At 53.3% G+C, this 22462-nt stretch overlaps 1 protein-coding gene across 1 annotated transcript in view; it reads right to left on the reverse strand.

The window, feature by feature from the left end:
* The window catches only part of Acan (aggrecan), a 60511-nt gene extending 38055 nt beyond the window's left edge, over positions 1 to 22456 (reverse strand). The window contains exon 1 of the mRNA XM_005381703.1: positions 22106 to 22456. The gene's annotated coding sequence lies outside the window, so the exon portion shown is untranslated. The remainder of the gene's footprint in view (positions 1 to 22105) is intronic.
* Positions 22457 to 22462: the final 6 nt, after the last annotated feature.

Here is a 22462-nt window from a genome sequence, read left to right on the forward strand (position 1 = left end):
CGGGCCGTGGCTCCGTGGTGGGGACCAGGTGGTCACTAAGGAGATGGCTTCCTCCAGAGACCATTATCAGGAGGCACGGGAGGGGAGAGCAGGCGTGCACAGGCTTTCCTGTTGAGCAAGCTGCGTGTGTGTGTGCAAGCGTGTGGGAGCCTCACAGCTGGGGGCAGGGATACCCGTCACCTTCGCATCAGCCAAACCCCGTGCTATGGTTGTCTACTTGATCACAGCCTTGGCCTCAGCCAACCACGGGGCTGAGCGTGTAGTTCACCACTTGCCCTGGATTCCTCCCTGGCAACATGTGCGGCGGAGAGCCTGGGGTGCAGGTCCTGGTCCCTTTGGGGCACCTATTGCTCAGTCACACAGGACCCACCCCACAGCCACTTCACAGACGGAGTGAGACACGGCGCCAGTCAGTCCTCTGGGCTCCAGTGCGGGCTGTGGCTCTTGGATAGGAACCCACTGGCACATTCTTGCCGATTCCTCTCGCCTCCTGCCCAGCAGGCCTGAACGGGCCTGGAAGAGAGTTTAGAGGCTTCCTGTCCCAGGTGGAGGGCTGGGCTAGATGATTTTCCAGAAAGAATAAAACTGTTTTTGTCCCCAAAGCCACATCACCACTCTCCCAAACACTTGGTAACTATGGTCTTCTAACCCGATCATCACTCGTGCTTTGGTATCTTTTCTTCTAGTCTCTCTCCTGGGGCATCTACTTGGCTACTTGTATCCGTAATTGTCACCTTTTCACCTCCTATGTACATTTTCCCACAGAATGCAGTGGACCCAGTGGCTGTGCTGGCTCCTTCAGAACAGAGGACAATGGTTCATTCCCTCAGGGGCTCTCTGCCAAGGATCCAGGCCAGAAAAAGGACCAGGGGCACATCTGGCTGGAGTGGCCCCAAGTGCAGCTGGAATCTCCCACATCCTTTCTAGACACGGTGAGAGTGTGGCAAGGGGCATCCAGGAAGCTGGTTCCGGTGCTCGCTCTGCCCTGATCACTGGGGAGCTCTCCTGAGGGCGGAGTTCAGTTGTCCCATCTGTACACTGGAATCATAACGCAAGACTTACTCCCAGGAAAACTGTGAGGGTAACTTTCATGGATGCTAATATTCTGCATCTTTCCTTCTCTCTCTCCTTTCACCAAGTCCTTATTTTCTCTAATCTTTTTCCATATCTTTGATTTCTGTATTCAAAATTTATCACCTGCTCCCTCATCACAGAAACACCTTAAAATAAGTTCTATGAAGTATTTTCCTTCTTCCTTGGTAATTCAGGGCGTCCTCTGAGGAAGGCATTGGCTGTGGGTAGGGATGCTGTGAAGAAATCCTTCAACTTTGGTCTAGGATTTGCCTCCTGCAGCTCTGTGCTACGGCAGAGGAGCCCACAAAGGGGAGGAAGGGGCCCCTCATGGCGGGGAAGGAGAGGAGGCTGCACCCAGAGGCAGCACCCAGGAGCCCATGGGCTTGGGGTCATCACCATGACCTACTAAACTGGCTGCATGATTATTCATGTCTGAAATGGGGGCAGTTGGAGAGTCGGGAGGTGTTAGGGGCGGTGCCAGGCCCAGATGGTGGAACTGGGAGAAAGAAAGTAATATATGGGGGGCGGGGTGTCCTACCTGCAGGTCATACTTGGACCCTGGCTGCTCAGTCCCCTCCGCTAATGTAGTCTTGGCCTTATCTTCTAGCTGGGAGCTGTTCAGGCCCCAGGCTGGGGTCTGGCCCTGTGCTCTCTCTTCCTTTCATTCAGGCAGTTGGATCTCCTCAGAACGTACTCAGCACCTGACCTTCTCTGAGGCTCTGCACAAACGCCACCCTCTGGAAACTTTCCCTGGAACCCTGGGCTGAAACTCTCCTTTCTGCCTTTGCCCCTTGTCATTTCTTGTTGTTAGGACCATTTCATTAACAAACATATCCCGCCTTGCGGTCTCTCTCTCTCTTTTTTCCTGCACTGGGAATTGAACTCAAGGCCTTCACACTGGGATTGGATTGGATTGAAGCCCAATCCCTTAAATTTTGTGTCATGCTTTTGCTAAGTCACTGAGTTGCCTGGGCTGGGCTTGAGCTTGCAATTTCCTGCCTCAGCTTCCCAGAGGCCAACCACTTATAGGACTGGGAAGGCAGTGCTGTGTGTGGGGAAGAGACTGCTTTTGGGGTCAGGCAGATCTTGTTCAGTCATAGCTCTGATACCAACACATGAGCATGTGACCTTGGCCTAGTTATTCGGCCTCTGGGAGGCTCAGTCTCCTTACATCTAAAGTGCTGATGGGATGGATGGCCTGCTGTGGGGATGAAGTGAGATGTACATGGCCTCTGAATGTTGTCCCTTCCTGAACCTTTGCGGCTGGAGCCCCTTGTTGAAGACAGAGCACGCCTGTGAGGTGTATGGCCGCCCCTGCACCCGGCCTAGTGTGGGCCTGACTGCCCCATGGGCACCGGGCTCATGCGCATGCGAGCTTGGTGGGAGTCACACCCATATGCAGGCTGTGCCATTTGATCTTCCATGGCAGGCAGCAAGAAGAACATCTGGCCACCTTGGCTGGCCAGGGATTGGGTCCTGCATTCACCTGAGACTGGGCATAGGATGTGGGATCAGATAACACTGTGAGATCTTGAGTGAGAGCCTAACGCTGCCACCACCGTCCTGGTGACAGAGGCTCGTCATAGAGGCTTCTCTGTGGTCACTGAGGACAGCCATTCCTCTCTCCCCTCAGAATCTATTCAGTAGCTTCACACGGCGGACTGCCTTTAGGTGGAGCCTGCTGTGGACTAGGAATTGTGCTCAGAGCTGCACATAGACTACATCGCCTCCTTCAAACAGCCTTGTATTTCTTTTCTTTGGTACCGGGAATCGAACTCATGACCTCACGCTCGCCAAGCAGGTGCTGTGCTGCTGAGCTAAATCGCCAGCTCAGCCTTGTAAAGATAGGTGTTGCTAGCCATGCATGTGGTGCATGCCAGTAATCCCTACACTCTGGGAGGCTGAGGTAAGAGGATCCCAAATTCTAGCCCATCCTGGACAGCTGAGAGATTTAGTAAGACCCTATCTCAAAATAAAAAATAAAAAAGAGCTGGGATTTAGCTCAGCGGCAAAGCACCTGCCTGGCAAGTGTAAGGTCGTGAGTTCGGTTCCCGGTACTGGAGAAAAACCAAAAAAAAAAATAAACAAAATAAAAAATAAAAAAGAGCTGGGATTTGGCTCATTGCAAAGGCTGTAGCTTCAATCCCCAGAATTGCAAAAAGAAAGAAAGCAATTGCCATCCTTTCTTAATACATAGTGAGACAACTGCTCGGAGAGGCCAAGTGACTTGTCCAAAGTCACAGGGATTGTACGTGGCTGGGTTTCACTGTGTCACTGGGGCAGTGGTGGCAGCATTATGTTCTCACTGAGTAGTCCATGGTGTTATCTGAACCCACATCCTACTGAAACCCATCCTGAAACCCAGATCTCAGCTACAAATTCCATAGTTTTCCTCAATATTCCCAGTCCCTCTACGTTCATAGTTTTACTTATTCATTCCATGATTCAGTCAGCAAACATATTTCAAGAAGGAGGGAGTGGGAAGGGTGTTCTCTTGGATCTCAGGTTCAGAGGGATTTGGCCAGTAGAGGGTAAATATGTCTCTAACCGGTTTATAATAGGGAAACCCAACACCAGCTCCGGTTCCACCCAGGCTTACAGAATGCCTGGAACTCCAGCAGGTGGGGGGATGTCCCTGCAGTCTGGAGCAGGTGGTCCTTAGCTGGGCCTAACTCACTCTTGGGTCTTCTGTTAGCGGTGAGGGGAGGGGTGCTGCTGGGGTTCTGAGCCCTGGCCTTCCTGGAGCTTGGGCTCTTACAGCGGACATGGTGGTTCTCCCCTGAGGTCCATCAGGCAAACTGGCCATAAGCTCCAAGAAGATGGCCACCACACACACCAGTGCTGCCTGGCAGCTGCTGATTTCCTTCTGCGGGATGGGGTTTGAAAAGGGAACCAGCTGCTCCTGACCGAGAGGCTGCACCTCTGTTGAGCCAACCCCTGCTCCCAGGGGCGTGTGCAGGGGCCCTCCCTAGGCTTCTGGCCTTTCGAGTGTCCCACACTGCCACTCGAGGGCCTCGCCTTGGACTCTGCCACTTCCTGTGCTGCAGATCCCAGGGGGCAGGGCAAGTGGCTCAGGGAATGAGGCCCTTTCTGAACTTTGGAAATTGGCCTAATGAGCTGTCTTGGCCAACCTGCTTGTCCTGACCAGGGGCCAGGAGGACGCGTGTCCAGCAGCAAAGACAAAAGTGGCCACAGTTTGGGTCTGATGGTTCAGGCTGCACTTGTGGGGTCCATGGTAGACGCAGTGGGGATGTGGATGGAGCAGACCTAGGGGAGGTGATTTCTCCCCTCTGCCCTCCCTGCTTTGGTCCCTTCCCTATGGACGTGTGCTCCCGCTAGCGACATCTTTGACTTGGATCTGCTGTGACGACAGATTTGCTGTTCTTCATCTGCTCTCCAGGGTCCACTTAGGACCCAGGCTCTCTGCGATGTCCTGAGACAGCCTCTTCTCAAGTTTCCAAGGAGACTACTTGGGATGACAGGAGATGGGCATTTAAGAACACCACCTGATTTCAAACCGCTGACTTCACGCTTGCTCTCTGGGTGACCTGGGGAGCATTTCTTGTCCTCTCTGGCTAGAATCTGCATGGGTGAGGACTGTGGAGGTTGCTGATCTCCAGTCAGAGTGCGAGGCAGGGTGCAATGAGTTCTTGTGGCAGCTTGTTCTAACCTTCCTCCAATTCCCTCCAAACCACCACCCTGGGTTTCTATGGCAGCTGGGAGCTCTGATCCTGTTGGGAGAGCTGCAGGAGGGGCTGGGAGGAAGGCAGCTGGTATAAATTGGGGATTTTTTTTTTTTTATCCTACAGTACTTGGGATTAAACTCAGGGCCTTCACACTGAGCTACATCTCCAGTCCTTTTCAAATTTTTAAATGTTAAGACAGGGTCTTGATGAGTCACTCAGTTGCCCAGACTGGGCTTGAACTTGGGATTCTCCTGCTTCAGCCTCCCAGAGTGGCCTTACAGGTATCTGTCACCCTGCCCGGCTTCACACAGGGATCTTGAGTGACCAGGGTGCTGAGCTTCGGTGGAAAGGGGCAGCCAGAGCATAGGGAGCTTGGCCTTTAAACCTTACCAGAGAGGGGGAGCACCCCAAGAGCACAGCCTAGCTCCTTCCATGGCAACATGGCTGCCCTGCCCTGCCCTGCCTCTGCTCGGTCACATCAGCCCTCTGTCCCCATGTCCTGCCCCTCCCCCAGCTGCTTCCTCAAGGTTCCTACTCCCACTCTCCCTCCCCTGGCACACACTTCCGGATCTCTCCCAGCTGGCCACCTCTCATCACTCCCGTCACAGGTCCAACGTCCCTTCCCTGGCCACGCTCCCCCCCTCCCTCTTCCCCTGCTCCGGCACCACTCCTGCCAGTCCTCAAGTTACTCTGCTTTCAAAGTCTTGTCCTGTTCTGCGTGCTTCCCTGTTGTCTCCTTCCTAGCAGGAGACTCACTCCATGAGACCTCCGTCTGCTGTGCTTGTGGCTGGCACAAAGAATTTGCTGAATGAATGAATGAATGAATGAATGAAAGAAGCAGAAGGAAGAAGTAATGTCCCTTCTCAGTCAGTCGGGGGACAGAAGGTGTGCTAAGCCTGAGACAGATCATCATGATAGGGTCACTCTACAGGTGACAAGGCCTTCTGGCCTCAGCCCTGCAAGGGAGCCCCAGGAAGGAACCAACCGAGTGGGTGCTGTCGGAGGAGCGTGGAGCCTACCCAGCTCGGGGAACAGAGACAGTACCCAGCACAAAAGAGGCCTCAGCGCTGGGCCATGAGGCTGGGGGAAGCTGCCCTTCCAAGAACTGGGAGGGAGGGCGGTCCAGGGGTGGAAGGGGGGACCTCCACCCTGGGGTGGCCCTTCCCGAGGATGGGGGTGGGCAGTGGTGGCCGCAGCCTTTGCTGGCTCAGAGCCAATGCATGGAGAAGGGTGGGCCCTGGGACAAGCTTGGCTCAACACCATCGGCCTCTGCTTGTCACCTCTCTCCTCCCCTGTTGCAAATTCCCAGGAGCCCCCATTGGAAGTGGGAAGCACACCAGGGTCCATGGCTCCAGGACATCCACGGGCACTGTTCTCTCGGTGGAAAAACCCTGGTAGGCAGGACCGGCCCCCTCCTGTTCTCAGCCTGCCGCTCCAGCCTGGGGAACTTGGACATTTTCTCTGCATTAATTTCAGACTTTGTGTAAATATCAGAGCTGGGGTTTGGAAAGGAGCATCCCTCAGCCCAAACTTTCCACCAGGCACAGCCTGTCCTGGGCCAGTGGAGCTGAGTTTGCTCCACTCACTGCCAGGCTGGCAGGGGGCTGGGCTAGGAGACCAGCATGACTCCCTGGTGGCCTCCCTGTTTGGGAATTAACCCAGGTCGTTAAAATGGTCCTTTGCAAAAGTTTCTGGAAGCTGGGGGCTGGGGATTTAGCTCAGCGGCAAAAGCGCCTGCCTGGCAAGCGCAAAGTCGTGAGTTCGGTTCCCGGTACCGGAGAAAAACAAAACAAAAAAAACAAAAACAAAAACAAAACAAAACAAAAGTTTCTGGAAGCTGAGGGTCCTGGTGGGAATACCTGTTTGGGAGGAATGGTTATTGGGGATGTGGAGCTATAGCTGAGCTCCTAGGAAAGTAGAGACCCAGGACCCTGGAACTCGGCTGAAAGAAATAAAGTTTGTTTGTCTGAGCTGAGCATGGTGGCCCAGACTTGTAATTCCAGAACTGTGGGAGGCTGAGGCAGGCAGATCACAAGTTCTGACCTTGTCAACTTAGCAATTTAGATCCCATCACCAAACAAATGAAAAACAAAAACCTCTTGGTTCAATCTCTAGTACAGAAAAAAAAAAAAAAAGAAAGAAAAGAAAATGAGAGGTGATCAGCCTGATCCCTTAAACTTTGGGGACAGATGCTCGGATTCTTGGAGTTTAGCTCTGGGAGCCCTTCAAAGGTTAGAAAGGTGGTGGGTTATTTGCAGTCAAAGCTCATTCTCTTGACCCTAATTTGCCTTTGATTCCCAGGGCAGGGAAGGACCTCACAGAAAACAGCCACTTAATTTCTTTGGGGGTCACATTTGTGTTTGAGTGCTGCAGGCAGCCATGGACACAATGGTTAGGAAATGCTGCCCACGCACACACGGGATTTCATGTACCATTTCCACAGAGTGGCCCTTCTGTGCCGTAAAGATTAACCTCATCCAAAGGAAGCTTGGCCCTCGCTCCCAGCTCCCAGGAGGTCCCGCCTGATGAGGGTCTATTTACCTGGGGTCTTGGGCAATGCCAGACAGGCTAACAGTGGGATTTATGGTGGTGCTCTTAGGCAATGTGGGGATGGAGGCTAAAGCCAGCCATGTGGGTGACCCGCCGTGTCTGTGTGACCCACCCCCAGTAAAAACCCTGGATCTAGGTCTTGGGGGAGCTCGCTGTATCGGCAAGGCTCTCTGTGTCACGCACATTGTTGCCAGAGAAATAAGTGTTGCTCCCATGACTCTGGCAGTGGAGGACAGCTGGGAGCTACGGCTGGTCTCTCTTGGACTCTGGGGACCTCCCTAAAGGGTACCTTCCGGCTCTGTCAGTCTGTGTATTCTGCCCAGAGTGGATCGGTATTGGCAGAAGGACAAGACCTCTGCACCCTGGCCGCCCTTCATTGACAGTGCTTTCCCCTCCTGGCAGCGTACCCTTCCCGGCCCTCCTGTGGCAGGAATATGCCTTTCACCAGGAAAAGCTCCAAGCACTGCTCGGCTTTCCTCCCTGCTTCCTCTCTGCTCTTGAACGCCCCCACGTGGACGCCTCTGGCATAGATGCTGAGGGGACTCCGCAAAGGAACCTTCCGTGCACCTAGTCCAGGGCTCTCTGGGTGGACGAGAGGGCTGAGCTGAGAGTATGGGAGCCTCTGGCAGGGAGCACCGGAGCTGCCTCCCCCTGCTGCGGAGATGTGAAGAAGATGCCATTCGGGCCTGATACACAGGTACTGTGGCTGCCTCTAGGCAGGACAAGCGCATTCTACAAGGAAAGAGCTGCAGACACAGAAGCATGGAGGAAAGATGGGTCCAAGTGCTGTAGACCAAATACAGTTAGACAGGAGGCTGGACCGGGCCTGGGGGAGCCCTCACGATTGAACTCTCCTCTCTGGGTGATGGGAAGGCTCTGGACATTTCAGAGAATGTGTTTTCAGGAGGAAATCACAGCCTGCACCATCTTTGTTTGGCTGGCTCCTCCTCCACGAAGTCCTCCAAGATGTCTTGCTATGGCCAAGCTCACCATTGTCTTCCATCCCAGCAGGAGCATCCATTTGCCTCTGCAAGGAGGCTGTGCCCATGGCGGCTGGGAATCACCCAACCTTGGCCGTCCCCCCCTACCCTGCCACCCCCTTGAAGACATGAAACTAAGCCAGGAGTTATCTCACTCACCGCTCACAATATTCCTGGGTGAAGCACATTGTACTTGCCCTATTTTAGATCTGAGGCAAAGGAGGCTCAGGGGGGCCAATAGCTTAGCTCAAATCCCAGAGCCAGAAGCAAACCCAGATGAGTCTGATTTCAGAGTCTGTTCCCCTAAATTATTACCCTGGTCCCTGCTTCACAAGTAGGGGCCAAGAGCAGGGGCCAGGAACGGGAGGTGGCGCCCCCTGGAGGTTTGTCATCGTCACTACAAAACCTCAGCCTTATTTAAATCACAATTAAGGGGCAGGTGGTGTAGCTCAGAGGTAGAGTGCTTGCCTAGCATGTGCAAAGCCCTGGGTTCCATCCCTTGCACTGCAAAAAACAAACAACAACAACAACAACAATAACATCGTGGATTGCCAGCCATTTGCTGAGTGCCCACTACAGAAGAGTTCTTTGATTGGGTTCGGTGTCAAAGTTTGACGACAAAGACCAGGACAACTCAAGCTGTAGAAAAAGGCCCCAAACTCAAAGAGAGACAGAGAACCCCTCAGAAGACTCCTCACAAATCCCAAGTGTCTCAAAGGTCAGCTAAGAGCTGCCAGCACTGGCAAACTTCCCAATTTCTCTGCTCCCTTCCTTTCTGGCCGTCTCCAGTGTCCCCGCAGGTCTCCACAAGCCTTTTCTGGCTGTGACTGTCCCCTGCGAGGCTGGCAGGGTCACAGTACCCGAGAGCCTCCCTGCAGGACACCCTTGCAGCTGGAGACTCCCTGTTCCTCCCACTTCCTCCCTGCCTGTGCTCCTCCAGGGACATCAGCCTCCCAAAACAGCTACTTTTTTATTCTTCAAAAGACTGATTCTTTGCTGCCTAAACTTGTCTTAAATTACCTATTACATAAAACTGACCATCATAATAAGTTCCAAGTGTACGGTTCAGTGGCATTTAGCATCCACACTGTTATGCCACCAGCACCGCTATCCATCTCTGAAACTTGTCATCCTGCAAACCCGAAAATTTGTATCCATTCAGCAACAGCCCCTACCGCCGGCTCCTGGCAACCGCCCTTTTGCCTTCTGCCTCTCTGAACTTGATTACTACCTTCCTTTCTGAGGAGGGAAATCAATAGTTTTCCTCAGCACTCTCTCTAGATGTGTTTATGTGCAGTTCGCACTGGATAGCTTCCAGGGCTTTTTCCTGGAGTGCTTTATATGCCACAGAAGCCCTCACGTGCCCGGGGTCCTCCCAGGTGCTCCCCGCAGTGAGCATCCCCCACAGCGGGGGACACTGTCACATACTCCACAGAGGAGCTACATTTTTGTGGGGCTGGGCTCTAAAACCACACAAAATGTGACACCAAGTATAATCAACCGCTGTCCCCTGAAAAGCTCTTAGTGAGGCTCCATGTTGGAAAGACCCCTTGCATCTGCTGTGAGACACAATAATGTCTCACCCATTGCTGCACTGGATCATTGTTTTTTTTTGTTTTGTTTTGGTCTTTTTGAGACAGGGTCTTATTTCACAGTTCAGGCTGGCTTTGAGCTCACTTTGTAGCCCAGGCTGGTCTCAAACTAGCAACGATTCTCCTGCCTCAGCCTCCTGAGTGCTGGGATTAGAGGTGTGTGCCACCACCCCCAGCTTGGAGAGCAGCGGAAAAGAGTTGGTTTGTGCTATCATATGAAAGTACATGTCCTCAAACACCAGACACGCGCTTGGGACCTCAAGGTGCTCCCACCATGGGAGGGACGAAGGAGCGGGGGCCAAATCCGAGAGTAACTTACTGGGTTCACACAGCCAGCAGGAAGAGCACCTGCGGGATTTCTCAGCATAGCCTCTCTCCGGCGATGCCACGGTGCCCTGTGGCTGAGCCTCAAAGGCAGCTGAACTTGATGGTAGCAGCTGTGCTGTTTTTTTCCCGACAGGAAAATTCCCTCAATGCTGCGTCAGCAGCGAGCAGGACTGGGGCAGAGATAGGGCTCCCTGCATCGCACGAACGCTGTGCTGTCACTGCGGATGACTCGCTCCATCCTGGAGTGCAGGGAAAGCTCCCCATTCCTCCCCTGGTACCCCCCGCCGTGCCCAGCACAGGGAGCGCTCAAGTTGGGAAAACTCTTTACTGGCTTGGAGACGTGTTAGTTCTATGTCAGTAGCCACAGAAAGGAAGTTGTAAAATGCTACATAGAAAGCTGTTTCATGTTATTCTCGTGTCTATCTATTCATGAGAAAGACAGAAACTAAACTGTGATTATCTCTGGGTGGCAAGTTTATAGCAAATTTTGATTTTTTTCACTTGAGTATCTATATTTCCTGAGCTTTCTACTCTGTCCTTTATCCTTTTCTAAAGGAAGTCTGTTTCTAAGAACAAAATGAAATGTTATGTCCTTATTAAAAATCTATAGCTGAGACTGTCACCGGTGAAACATACTCCAGCTCTGACGGGCCTTGTGGGAACTGGAGTCCGAGGGTCAAAGCCACTGAGTGTCCACCGGTGAGCAAGGCAGCAGTCAGTTATGGGGTAGGAGGACGGAGCAAGCTCTTTAAGGATTGCAACTCTTGGGAATTTGCAGAGAAACAGAATTTTCTGGTCACTATGTTCAAAAGAGTGTGGGCCCAAGGTCTTTGCACCTCACAACTCCAGCTTGCAAAGGAGACCTTGACCCTGAGCCAAAGGGACTCGCACAAAATTCTTGGCCTCAGTATGCAGAAGAAACAGGGCTTTTCACACACACCCTGGCCAGAGGGTCCCAGAATGGGCGACAGCCTTCGCTTTTTCTTATTCTAGAGCCAGAGTCAAGACTGAGACATTCACTTTTTCTCTGAGCACAGTGCACAGAATAGCCTGGAAGCCAAGGACTTTGGAATCAGACAGTCGTGAGTTCACATTCTGGGTCTACTGTTTACCAGCTATGCCTCAGTTTCATCATCTATAAAATGGGGACAACTAGACCTGCTCTATAGAGCCTTTCCCACTTCAGCGAGGAGCGTGTGCACAAGGTAAGCCCAGCTCAGATGGCTCAAGGGCCTTTATATTCTCCCCACTCAGTCTCCAGTTAGCATGAAAGCACTGAGCTGTTTAACCTTCCTCCCTGCATAGAACTTCCTTTAAATCCCTTGGATGAGGCACAAGTCAAAAGCACAGGAGCAAGTCAACAAAGAGCATTATAAGCTGAACCATGTCCTCCCCACCAAAGATATATTGCAGTCCTACCCCTTGGTGACTATGACTGTGACCTTTTGTGGAAGTAGGGTGTTCACGGATGTAATTGAGTTAACATGAGGTGGCTAGGACGGGCCCTAGTCCAGTGTGACTGATGTCCTTATAGGAGGGGGAGATGGCCAGGGAAGACATGAGGACATGGAAGGAACAGGGACACCAGAGCCGGAAATCACAGCAGGGCAGCCGGAAGCCAGGGCTCGATGGCCACACCCACAGCCTAGGATGGGTGGAGGAGGGAGTGCCCCTGTGGATAACTGAGTTTGCACTCCCAGCCCCCAGAACTGTGACATAGTACATTTCTGCTGCTTCAAGCCACTTTGTTTTGGGTACTTTGTCACAGCAAAGAGGATGAGTACAAACAGTAACTCTCATCGCAGGACTGCCATTAACTTAAATCTTTAACAAGGAGATGGCCAACCATACTCGGTGGCCAACCTCAGCATCACTTAGACTACTTGGGAAGTTACGGCTTCTGTCTATTCTGAGTATAGACTATTCTCCTCTGTCTTTCTTGCCTCCATCTAGACAGAACTTTCACGTCCTAGGATTGTTCTTGGTGGCCTTTCTAGTTCTTTCTCTTCTGCCCTCCGACAGGAGTCCAGTCTTTGTGAGCTCGTGGCCTGGCTCCCCGACCCTCAGGGTGTCATAGGCTTCTCCGCTCCCCTGTAATTTCCTGGGCTCTTGCATTTCTAGGAAAACTGAGGAAGAAAGAGACAGGTTCTGTCCTCTCCCGACTTTGCCTCTTTTCTTCTGGAGTCCACGCGGGGTGGTGTTTCGGCTGGAGGCAGAACTGAGTCTGTTCAGCTGCCTAAACTTGCTCAGAATCATTCAATGTTCTCCCGGGACGTTTAGAATTCTCCACTCCCCAGTCCCAAGAGGAGAATGTGGGGCAGCTCCCAGTCCTGCCCCAGCTCCTCTCTCCCCTCATGGCTACTGGTGGCACAGCCATGCTAGCCAGCCCTGAGAATAGTTGAGGAGAAGTTCTTGCCAGGCCTTCCTCTGCAGTGCAACATTTGTAGTGCAGCCCGAAGGGAAGGGTTGCAAGAATGAGGTACAGCGAAGTCTGCCTGGGACAGTGGTAAAGGGTGTGCACTACACAATTCCAAGGGCCAGTGTGCATGTGAGCCACAATGGCATGGCGCTCCCTAGGGTTACGTAACGTAGGGGCTTTGGGTACAACAAGGCCTTTACCAGGCTTCCCACAAGTCAAGCCTGACTTTCTTCACCTTCCTTTTCCCCAGTTAGCTTGAAGGTGGCAGAGCACACGGGGCTCTTGTTGCAGTCTACAGTACCTGCTTGTTCTCCGAGTGGGCAGGGAAGCAGCCAGGAGCATGAGTTCAGGCTGGAAGAGGCAGTCACAGTGTGGACATGGTCACTGAACACAGGCTAGGTGCGGAGACGTCAGGAATGGGGCCTGGGCCAGCCGCTGCTTTGCGCTCCATTCTTCATGGAACGGGGTTACCCCATTGCACTCACGTGCCCACCAATCTATGGGCCGAGAGCCCTCACACCCAATTCACACATAAGGAAACTGAGGTCCAGCGAGACCAATCACTCCTGTCAAAGTCACACTACTAGGGAAGAGCACACTGGGCTGGGAGCCTCTCTACCTGGTCTACTCCTGGAAGACACTGGCCTCCCAGATGCTCCCATGAACCAAGTTCTGGGGCTGTAAATAAAGGTGACAATGTGCTAGAGTCCCGGTCACAACTGAAGAAAAGTAAGATGGAACTGGAGTTTCTGGGATAAGCACTCAGGGGTGAGACCAGCGTGAGCTGTCACCGTGTCCTTGGTGACAGGAGCTGCCCTTGGAGGTGACAGCCTCAGGAAGGCCATGAGCTGCCTACGGCCAGGGAAACCATAGGCCTTTTCCTGACAGTTAGGAAGGCGAGAGACCACCCATGCAAGTGGGGCGGCCCAGGGCAGAGCTCGGAGGCCAAAGTGCTCAAGACCTAAACACAGGGACAGATCTCCGAAGCAGCTGCTGTCCAGCATGGGGAATGGCCGGGGAGCGGGGGGAGGGGGTGGAGGCAAGGGGCAGATGTACAAAGGGGGCAGCGCTCCCCTCTCGGCATCACTGGTGCCACTCAATGGTGACAGAACATCAGCTGAGCCCCTGAGCCCCTGAGCCCCTGAGCCAGGGTGAGGATATTCTGGGTCCCATTTCCTCGGCTGTGACGGAAGCAGGAAACAGAGCATGCCATATCATTGGCTTCAAAAGATGGAGAACTCAGGCTGTCCTGACAGAACTTGGCAGGGCTACTGAAAATCTGACAAAGGGTAGGCAAAGAAGGCTTCTGAGAGGAGGTGGCACTTGGAGCTGAGGGACCGGGCAAGGGTAAATGCTCACAGGTGGGAAGAGCATCGGGCCTGGGGACAAAGCGGGCCAAGCCTGGGGTTGGAAGCAAGACAGCAGGGTCTGGAAGGCTTCCAGGGAGGGGAGACTGAGCCTGAGGAGGGGTGGGGTCAGCCGTGGGTGGGTCAACTCCTGAGGGCCTTCGGGTCACAAATGGGATTAAGTTGACTGGCAGAGGGACAGGACCATCTCTCTAGCCTTCAGGGAGCCTCTGCATGTGTGCAGGCAGAGAAGGAATATGCAAATAACCCCAGCCATCCATCGATCCACCGAGTGCTGCGGGCATCTAAGGGCGAGCCACTCCCCAGGACTTGCAGTGACGGAGGAGGGGCAGCATTAGTCACCGTTTCCCAGACACTACGCCCAGCCAGAGCCTCGTGGGTTGCATGCAGGGGTCCTGCTGACTCTGCTGTTGGGGAGCTGGGAGCCCTGGGTCCCTGGTGTGGCAGGTGTGGTGTCGCAAGGGAAGAGGCATGGGGAGGGGCTGGGGAGTCTAGGAAGCTGCAGGCACCACTCCAGTGCAGGGCCTTCCTCAGCCACCCCATCCCCACCCCACTCCTGTCCCTCAGGAATGGGTGTGAAGGCCACCTAAGCAACCAGACCCTCTGTGACCCGGGAGTCTCTGCTAAAACATTAAGGAAATAAGTTGCAGTGGAAGCCAGCATGTCTTGGGTTTAGGAAACCGGTGGAGATCTCAGAATGATGATGCCTTGGAGGGGACTGATGGCTGGAGAAGGGCTGAAGGCGCCCCATGACGGGGCCTTGAGGTCCAGGGGTAGTGAGGATGGGAGACAAAGAGCAGCCCTCTACCGGGATCCTCCCTGCCTGGCTCCAGGGCCTCTGCTCACCGAAGGGGGCTACCCAGAGGCTCCTAGGAGGCCAGCGCTCCCTGGTGTCACCCAGCAAGCAAGCCAAACTCACTGGATTAGCCCTGGGCTTACATGCAGGGTGAGAGGTAGCCAGGCATGGGGTGTAGAAGAGTACCCAGCTGCAGGGCATGCTGGGGCACTAATGTCCTGCCTCCCTAAACCCAGAAGTGGGCATGATAGTGCAAACCTGTGGTTCCAGCAATCTGGAAGGCTGAGGCAGGAGGATTGCAAGTTCCAGCCCTGCCTGGGCAATTTAGGAACTTAACAAGACTCCATCCTAAGATAAATAAATAAATAAATAAATAAATAAATAAATAAATACATATGTTAAAAAGGCTGAGGTATAGCTCAGTAAGGAGGCTTCAGAGTCAATTCTCAATACTGGGGAAAAAAAAATTCCAGAAGGGAGGAAAAAAAAAGAAGGAACTAAAATGAGCCAGCACTGAAATAGAAGGTCGCAGATGGGAAAAGAAGAGGCATAGGGTCGCCTTGAGGTTGGGGACTTAATCCCCACTGATGGGTTTCCCTGTCCCCTGGCACTGCCCCTTGGGCCCTAGCATGGCCATCTGCTGCTCCTCTGCAGGGTCAGACCTGCTAATCACTTAGATCCACATCCTCCTGGAGTACCTCAGTGTGCCATAGGGAAAAAGGTCTCTGGTCCCACTTGTCTCTGAAGCTCCATGGCAATCTCCAGCCCCTCAGTGGGAGAGGGGCCCATGTAATTTCTCTGACCTCTGAGTTTCCTGCGGGAGGGTGGGACTTCTCACATGTGCATGCCCATGGCTGCCCTTGCAAGGCATGTTTTACAGAAGCCACTTTGGGGAAGCCCAGCCTAGCTCTGAGAGACAACGTACTTTAACCCAAGGTTGGGAGCAGCTGCATTATGGAACCAGAGCCATCTCAGCAGGAGCAAGGAGGCAGGGAAAGGAGACCTGAGCCCTCACACTGCCCCCAAGGATAAACAGGCAGAGGTGGGAGTCCTGTCTCTGAGGAGGGCGAGTGACCCCAAGATGCACCGCTGGAGGAAGAGCTTAGAACTGAGTCCACCCTGATGAGCTGTTTGCAGTTTAAATCGGGCTCACACACTGTACTGCACTGGAGTCACCCCAGGCGATTCCAGCAGCAGATTCCTGCCTCACCTCCTTCTCACCAAGCAGATTCTCCCAGCGTGTGCATTTAAAAAAACTTTCCAATGCTTCTGATTCTAGGACCAAAGTCCACCTCCTGGGAAAGTCCCCAGGCTTGCTTGCCAGTGTATTATAAAGCTGAAAAGGATCTACTATATCCCTGAGTCATCCTAAAGTCTAGATGTTCCCCTGAGTGTCCTGGACTCAGGACACTCAGGCAGAAGTGTGAAGTGGAGGGGGAAGATCCCGCAAGGCCTCAGGCTTTGCTGGGGGAAACCCCTACCCACGCTTGGGGTAGTGGCTGGGACACAGAAGTCAGGCTCTCAAAGGGAGGCTGCGTCCCCTTGCTTGGACATGTCTCTTGTGAAGGGCTTTCTCCTAAGAAGTGGCCCAAGGGACAACCAGGACTTGGAGGGAAGAGCCAGAAGGTGGCCCTGGGGGTACACAAAGGGTGGCCCCAGGACTAAATCTGTCGATGGTTGGGCTCTGATCAGACAGCACAGAGTTTCTGTGACCTGCTATTTGCTTTAGCTGATTTGCACGCGGCCTCTGGTGTGAAGGGAGGCCCTCAGAGCCAGGGTTGAAGGTTCTGCCAGGAGCAGCGCATGGGCCACCCCCTCAAGTCCAAGTCTCCCTGTCTACATAATGATGGTAGCATGGCAAGCCCTAAGTCCCTCTCTGCTCTGTCTTATAAGAGAGAGGCTCAGGGGTGCCTGATACTCAAATCCACACGACTTGGGTTATTGTAACTCCATTTCACAGACAGGAAAATGAAAGTGTTCCATGATGTGTATGCAGGAAGATACAATAGTAAGTCTCTGGCTTCTGATCCTGGTTGAGCCTTCTTTTCCACAGCACGACTGCTGTATCTTGGGTACCCTCCAGAGGGCGCTGCTGCCCAGAGTTGTAGCCAGACCCAGTGCTTACTGGGAACCAGTGGTCCCTCCCTGCTTCTTTACCTCGGCACCCTACTCCAAAAGGCTTGGAGGCGGGGCTAAGTGAAGTACTTCCCATCTGGGTATTATAGGTCTTCTTGTCAAGAACTGAAAGGCATTGGGAGTGGAGCAGCCTGTTCATTCATTCATTTATTCATTCGGTTGCTCTGCCTGTACCTGGCACAGGGTTAGGTAGAGCACACACCAAAAACAAAAGGTCCCTGCCTTGGCTTCAGGGCACTGCCACAGGGGACCTTCATAGATGGTAGGGTCTCAGTGGATCAGTGGATCAGTGGATCCCGACCTCGTCTAGAGTCAATGCCCAGATCTTGCCACACTATGTCCAGGGATCCTCCCTCCCTCTGGACACCCTGGAGGCCAGGCCCTCCCAGATGTTCTCACTCCCGCTGGCCTGTGTCGGGGGAAGTTGCTGCCACCACCCCCCTCCCACCCCTCAGCATAAGGTGTCACTATGGCAACCCTGCCCCAAACGGCAACCTTCTTTGGCTTCAAGGTCACATGTCCACACCTGCTAATTTTCCATAGTGGGACCTTGAAAGGCCTCAGAGATAATAACATCTGCTTTTTCCTTATAGGTCTACTTCATGCCAGGTTCTTTATTGGCTGTATCTTGAACCCTCACCATTGCCCCACAAGTCCATTTCACAGATGCAGAAACAGGCTGTGAGAGGAGGACGAGGCACCCAAGAACACACACCTGGGATTCCAACCTAGATCTGGGCTGTTAAAGCCCAAGTCCTCTCCTCTGGACCCCGGGGACCCGCCTTTTCCCCCTTTGCAGTTGGTGTCTGCTCTTCACTGTCTGCCAGACCCTCAATCCCGCCGCCGTCCTCCTGCTGCTCCACACAAGCAGGCAAGGCCAGGCCCCTGGTGGAAGGAAGGTGGGGCCGATTCTTAGTCTTGGCATGACTGGCCTTTGGGGCTGCATGATTCTCTCTGTGTGCGCTTGTGTATGGGGTGTCCTCTCCAACTGGAGATGTTTGGCAGTTTCCCAGTTTGTCTCCACTACGTGCTAACATGCCCTGTCCCCAACATGGTCACAGCGAGAAATGAAAAAAAAATGCCTTCAGACAGAGCCTTAAGTTCCCCAGGAGGCAAAGGAACCCCCAACTGAGAACAACTGCTTTATAGAAAAAGAAGGGTCAGGGTTAAGTCGATCACAGCCCTTCCTCACTTTAGATGGTGAGAACACAGAGGCAAAAGGCAGGAAGAATGAACTAGTTTATCCCTGCTGTGTACAGCACACCCATCATAATGCCTGGTGAATAGCTAGTACTGCTAAGTGATGAATGAATGAATGAATGAATGAATGAATGATCCTTGTGGATGTGGGATGTTCTAGGATGAAGGTCTGAACATCTAGATTCACACAGCCCCAACGCAATCTGCTCTGGGCTGGCCTGGGGTACGGTTTTTCCATTCTCTAGTCTCAGGACCCCTTGTGAACTCTGAAATGAGGGTCATCACAGGCCCTGAGATGCGGGGTGTCTGACCTGGGTACAGCCAGAGGCCAAGGGGTTGTCCCAGGCCACGGACTGCAGATCTGCCCTGTCCTTTGTCTTTCTTACCCTTGTCCCTCAAATCAAATCAGTTAGTGAGACAAGCAGCCCCTCTCGGCAAAGTCAGAGACGTGGCTCCTTTTTTGGACGGACATCTTAAAAGGAAAAACATGTAACCTCAAAGGTAACCAAATAGCCAAATCGTGATGCCCAGCATCACACACCCCAAATCCACCTATTCATGAGTTTAACAAAAAGCTTCTTTAGGGTATACTGTAAGGCCATTGAGAGTGAGCAAAGTTGCCTCTTACATACCCCAGCCAGCCCACAGGGCCCGCCCTCCAGTGCATACACACACACACACACACACACACACACACATGCATGGGCGTGCACACACACACACACACATATACTTCGCTGCTTACAAGGAGGCTCTGAGTTTTTAAAAGTAAACTCAAGCATTTCCGTTCTTGCCCTAGATTCAACTTTTGAAAAAAGGAACTGTTTTACCGGTCTCCCTACAAATTCTCCTTCTCTCTGGTCCTCTTACTGCACTGCTGCTCCCTCTCCAGCCCTACACTGTGCCTGGACCCTTTCACAGGAAGGGGACAGATGCAGAGACAGTGAGAAGACGTGCTTCTACCCTCAGACCCCTTCCTAGAACAGCACTCAGCTGACCCTTCCCCACTGCCCCTTGTAAGCAGAGACCCCACCACCACCACCTTGATTCCTATCTGAGTCATCTTCCTTGAATTTGCATTTCATCCCTAGCCCAGGCTTCCACCCCGAGCTGTGTTCACTCCCAGATACTAAGGGTCAGGCCAGGTGTTGGTACGGCTGCAGCAAGGGCACCCCAGTGCCTGCCACCTGGAGCCACAAGGCAGGAACTTCCCAGAGACAGGACTAGCATCATGAGACTAGTGTCTTCCAAACTTTTCTGACCACAACTTGCAGCAAGAAACACATTATGCAAATATTAAATTTGTATACATTTGCATATATACATATATTATGGACACCCATACCCTTGAAGAGAGCTGTAAAATACACAACAGGGAATAAAAATGTCCAGAAATTTTGCCCTTAGCTACATGGGAGGCACTACAAGTTTATTTGTTTTTCCTATTTTATTAAAAGTCCCACTAAATCCATGTCACAGGCAACAGTGGGACAGACCGTGTCCCAGATGTACCTGCAGACAGAGATAGACTGAAAGTGAGACTCCATGCAGAGGCCCGTGGGCTTCCCCACACTCAAAGCTGGAATACAGTCTGTGGCTAAGAGAACACTCCAAACATGTACTATCCTGAATTCACAGCCTGTGACCCCAGTGGGGCCTGGGAGCTGTCCCAGCTGAAGAATCCAGGTTTGTGGGGCCCCCTGAAGGCAGGACAAAGCACCCACATTATGTCTCGCTTTTTTGAGACAGTCTCCCTATGTATAACCCTTGAACTTGCGATCCTCCTGCCCAGCCTCCTGCTCAGCCTGGGTGTGCTGAGGTTACAGGCATGCCACTGTGCCCAGCTTATGTCTTTTGATCCTTGCAAAAATCCATTTCTGGAGGTTTTTCTCCTTTTTTTTTTTAGAGAAAAGGAACCTCAGCCTCAAGGAGACTCAGTAATCTCATCAAGGCCACTGGGTCACCGAGTGGCTGTGCTGGGATTTGAACTGGAGTCTGCCTTGTGCACCATGTACTCCTGGAGCTCCTTCTGCAGCCTGGAGCGGGCAGGTGGGGACAGAGTGAGCCCCCTAGCATGCAGGTTGGGGGCTCCTGGGATGGGAGTGCGTGCCTGAGCAGGCAGCAAGTCGGGCAGGGTGTAACGAGGGCTTTCAAACATTAAGGAGAGAATTCCAATGTAAGTATGATTATGTAAGGATGATTTTCATGGAAAATTTTAGGAACAGGAAAACTACTTAATATTAATAACAGTATCAAACAGGTACTGAGTCTTTGCCCGGTTGTGGGCACTGAGCTAAGTGTTTTGCTCGGGTCGCCCCATCTACTGTGTACCGAGTACCCATGAGAAGCACAGAGCCTGGCACCTGGGTGGCACTCAGGAGGTACTGGAGAATGAATGAATGACTATCTTATTGGGCGCTGGTGCTAGAAACTACACATAAATGTATCAACATTAAGCACAGCTCGAAAAATTCCAGCATCTTGGAATGTCCAGTATTTTGTTCTTTCTGATAGTCCCTTCATTAAACTTTTTCTATATTTTGTCTTTCAAATTAGAAACACCCCCCCACCCACTACTTCCACCCTTGTCAAGCTGGGGGCAGGTCTCTTCCCATTGCCCCTCAGTTCCTGGGCTCCGAGGTCCACAGGCCAACACCCCACATCTATCTGCACAGCTCCTCAGAAACCATGCTGCCAAGGGCACACAGGTAACTGGACTGGTCCTTGTCCACAGCAACCAGAAGGCCAGGAAGAGAGATAAAGACAGAGTCCAGAAAACTTCTAGACTCTGCAGTCAGGAGGAGGATCTGGCTCTAGGCTCAGGAAACCCAGACTCCAGTCGTGTCTGCCCCTAAGTCACATGTTCAGAAAGTCATCCACCTTCATGAGTTCCCTCGCCTTCCTCACGGGATGAGAAGAGACAGCTGTGCTTCCAAAGCCCAGTGGTTCCTAAACTGCACCCACTGCTACACCAGGGCCCGAAGCACCCCACGCACCGCCCCCTGTGCCTCCTGACAGCTGCCCCCACAGAACCTGGAGTCACACATCAATCAGCATGCAGGGTGCTGAGCTGATTCGGGAGGAAACCCCATTGGAACCCCCACCTTCAGGATGGCAAGGAGGATAACGGTGGAAAAGTTTGGGTTGGAGCCTGTCTCTCACCTGGAGACAAACCACCACCCTCCTGGAGCTTGCTCTGGCCTAGAATGTAGGTTGAGTTGACATAGTGACAGCTTCCTACCCGCCCCCAGAGTTGGCAAGGGCTCCTGCTCCACTATCCTCAGCTTCATTTTAGAGGAACCCCGAATGGAAAAAAGTGGCCCTGGTCTGCATCCCCATCTGCCCTGCTCTTTTGGTGGACACGGGCATGTTTGGAGCGCTGGCCTGGTCTTGAGCTGCCCTGTCCCAGGTTCGGCCAGTTTCCTCCCAGCCCTTCCCCACTTCTTCAGATGCCCAGTGACCCCTGCACTGAGCGAAGAGGTGAAGGACGTGGGTTTCCCGCTCAGGCACCTGCTGCGTACCTGGCTTGCGGTCCACATCATTTCGTGGATTCCTTCCGCCACCGTGGAGGAGTCCCCATTCCCAGGTGACAGACTCAGTAACCTGAAGTCTGCACCAGACCCAAAAAGGCCCCGCGAGGATTTGAACTCACTTTTCTTTGACCATAGGGATGTACTGCACATCCCTATATCCTCCCGCCCCAGGACCTGAACGCACACGGGAGTGTGGAGAAAGCTCCTTGTTCCTTCATTCAGGTTCGAGGAGACAAGAGCCCCTCCTCCTGAATTCCTCAACCCCATTCACTCTGAGGCCGCAGGAGCCGAAAAGTTTGCTCAACTCTTCTGTGGATGCTGCTGGGGACGTGCGGAGCCCCAGCGGGAAGACCGAGGGCGCGCAGTCCCCAGCCCCGAGGCGCGTACCTCATCACCTCTCCCGACGCCGGGGAGAGCCTTTCCCAGAGGGGAAGGTGACAGTTACCTTGAAGAGTTGGACTCCCTCTCCAAAAACTTCCGTCTCGAGCACCTGGTGAGGCGGCCAGGGACTCCCGGCCCCGAGGCCTGGGTCTCGCTGTGCCCTGGAGGGGACACCGCGCGGGCGCTGCGCACCCCTCCTCCTGCCCGCGTCCTGTCCGTAGGTCCCCTCGGGCGGTGGCCGCAGCGGCAGCGGCTGGGTTGCGGAGTCGCGGTTGATCGAGGGAAGGGACACAGAAAGGTGCCCGGAGCCCCTTGGCACCCGCGTCAGGTGCCGGTACGGAGGGAGCGAGGGAGAGACCTTGAGCAGGGCGGGCGCGTCCTCAGCTCTGCGAGCCCCCTCTGGAAGCGCGGGGAGGTAGGT

Source organism: Chinchilla lanigera, unplaced genomic scaffold (genome assembly GCF_000276665.1).
Source record: "Chinchilla lanigera isolate Chin_1 unplaced genomic scaffold, ChiLan1.0 scaffold00015, whole genome shotgun sequence".
NCBI lineage: Eukaryota > Metazoa > Chordata > Mammalia > Rodentia > Chinchillidae > Chinchilla > Chinchilla lanigera.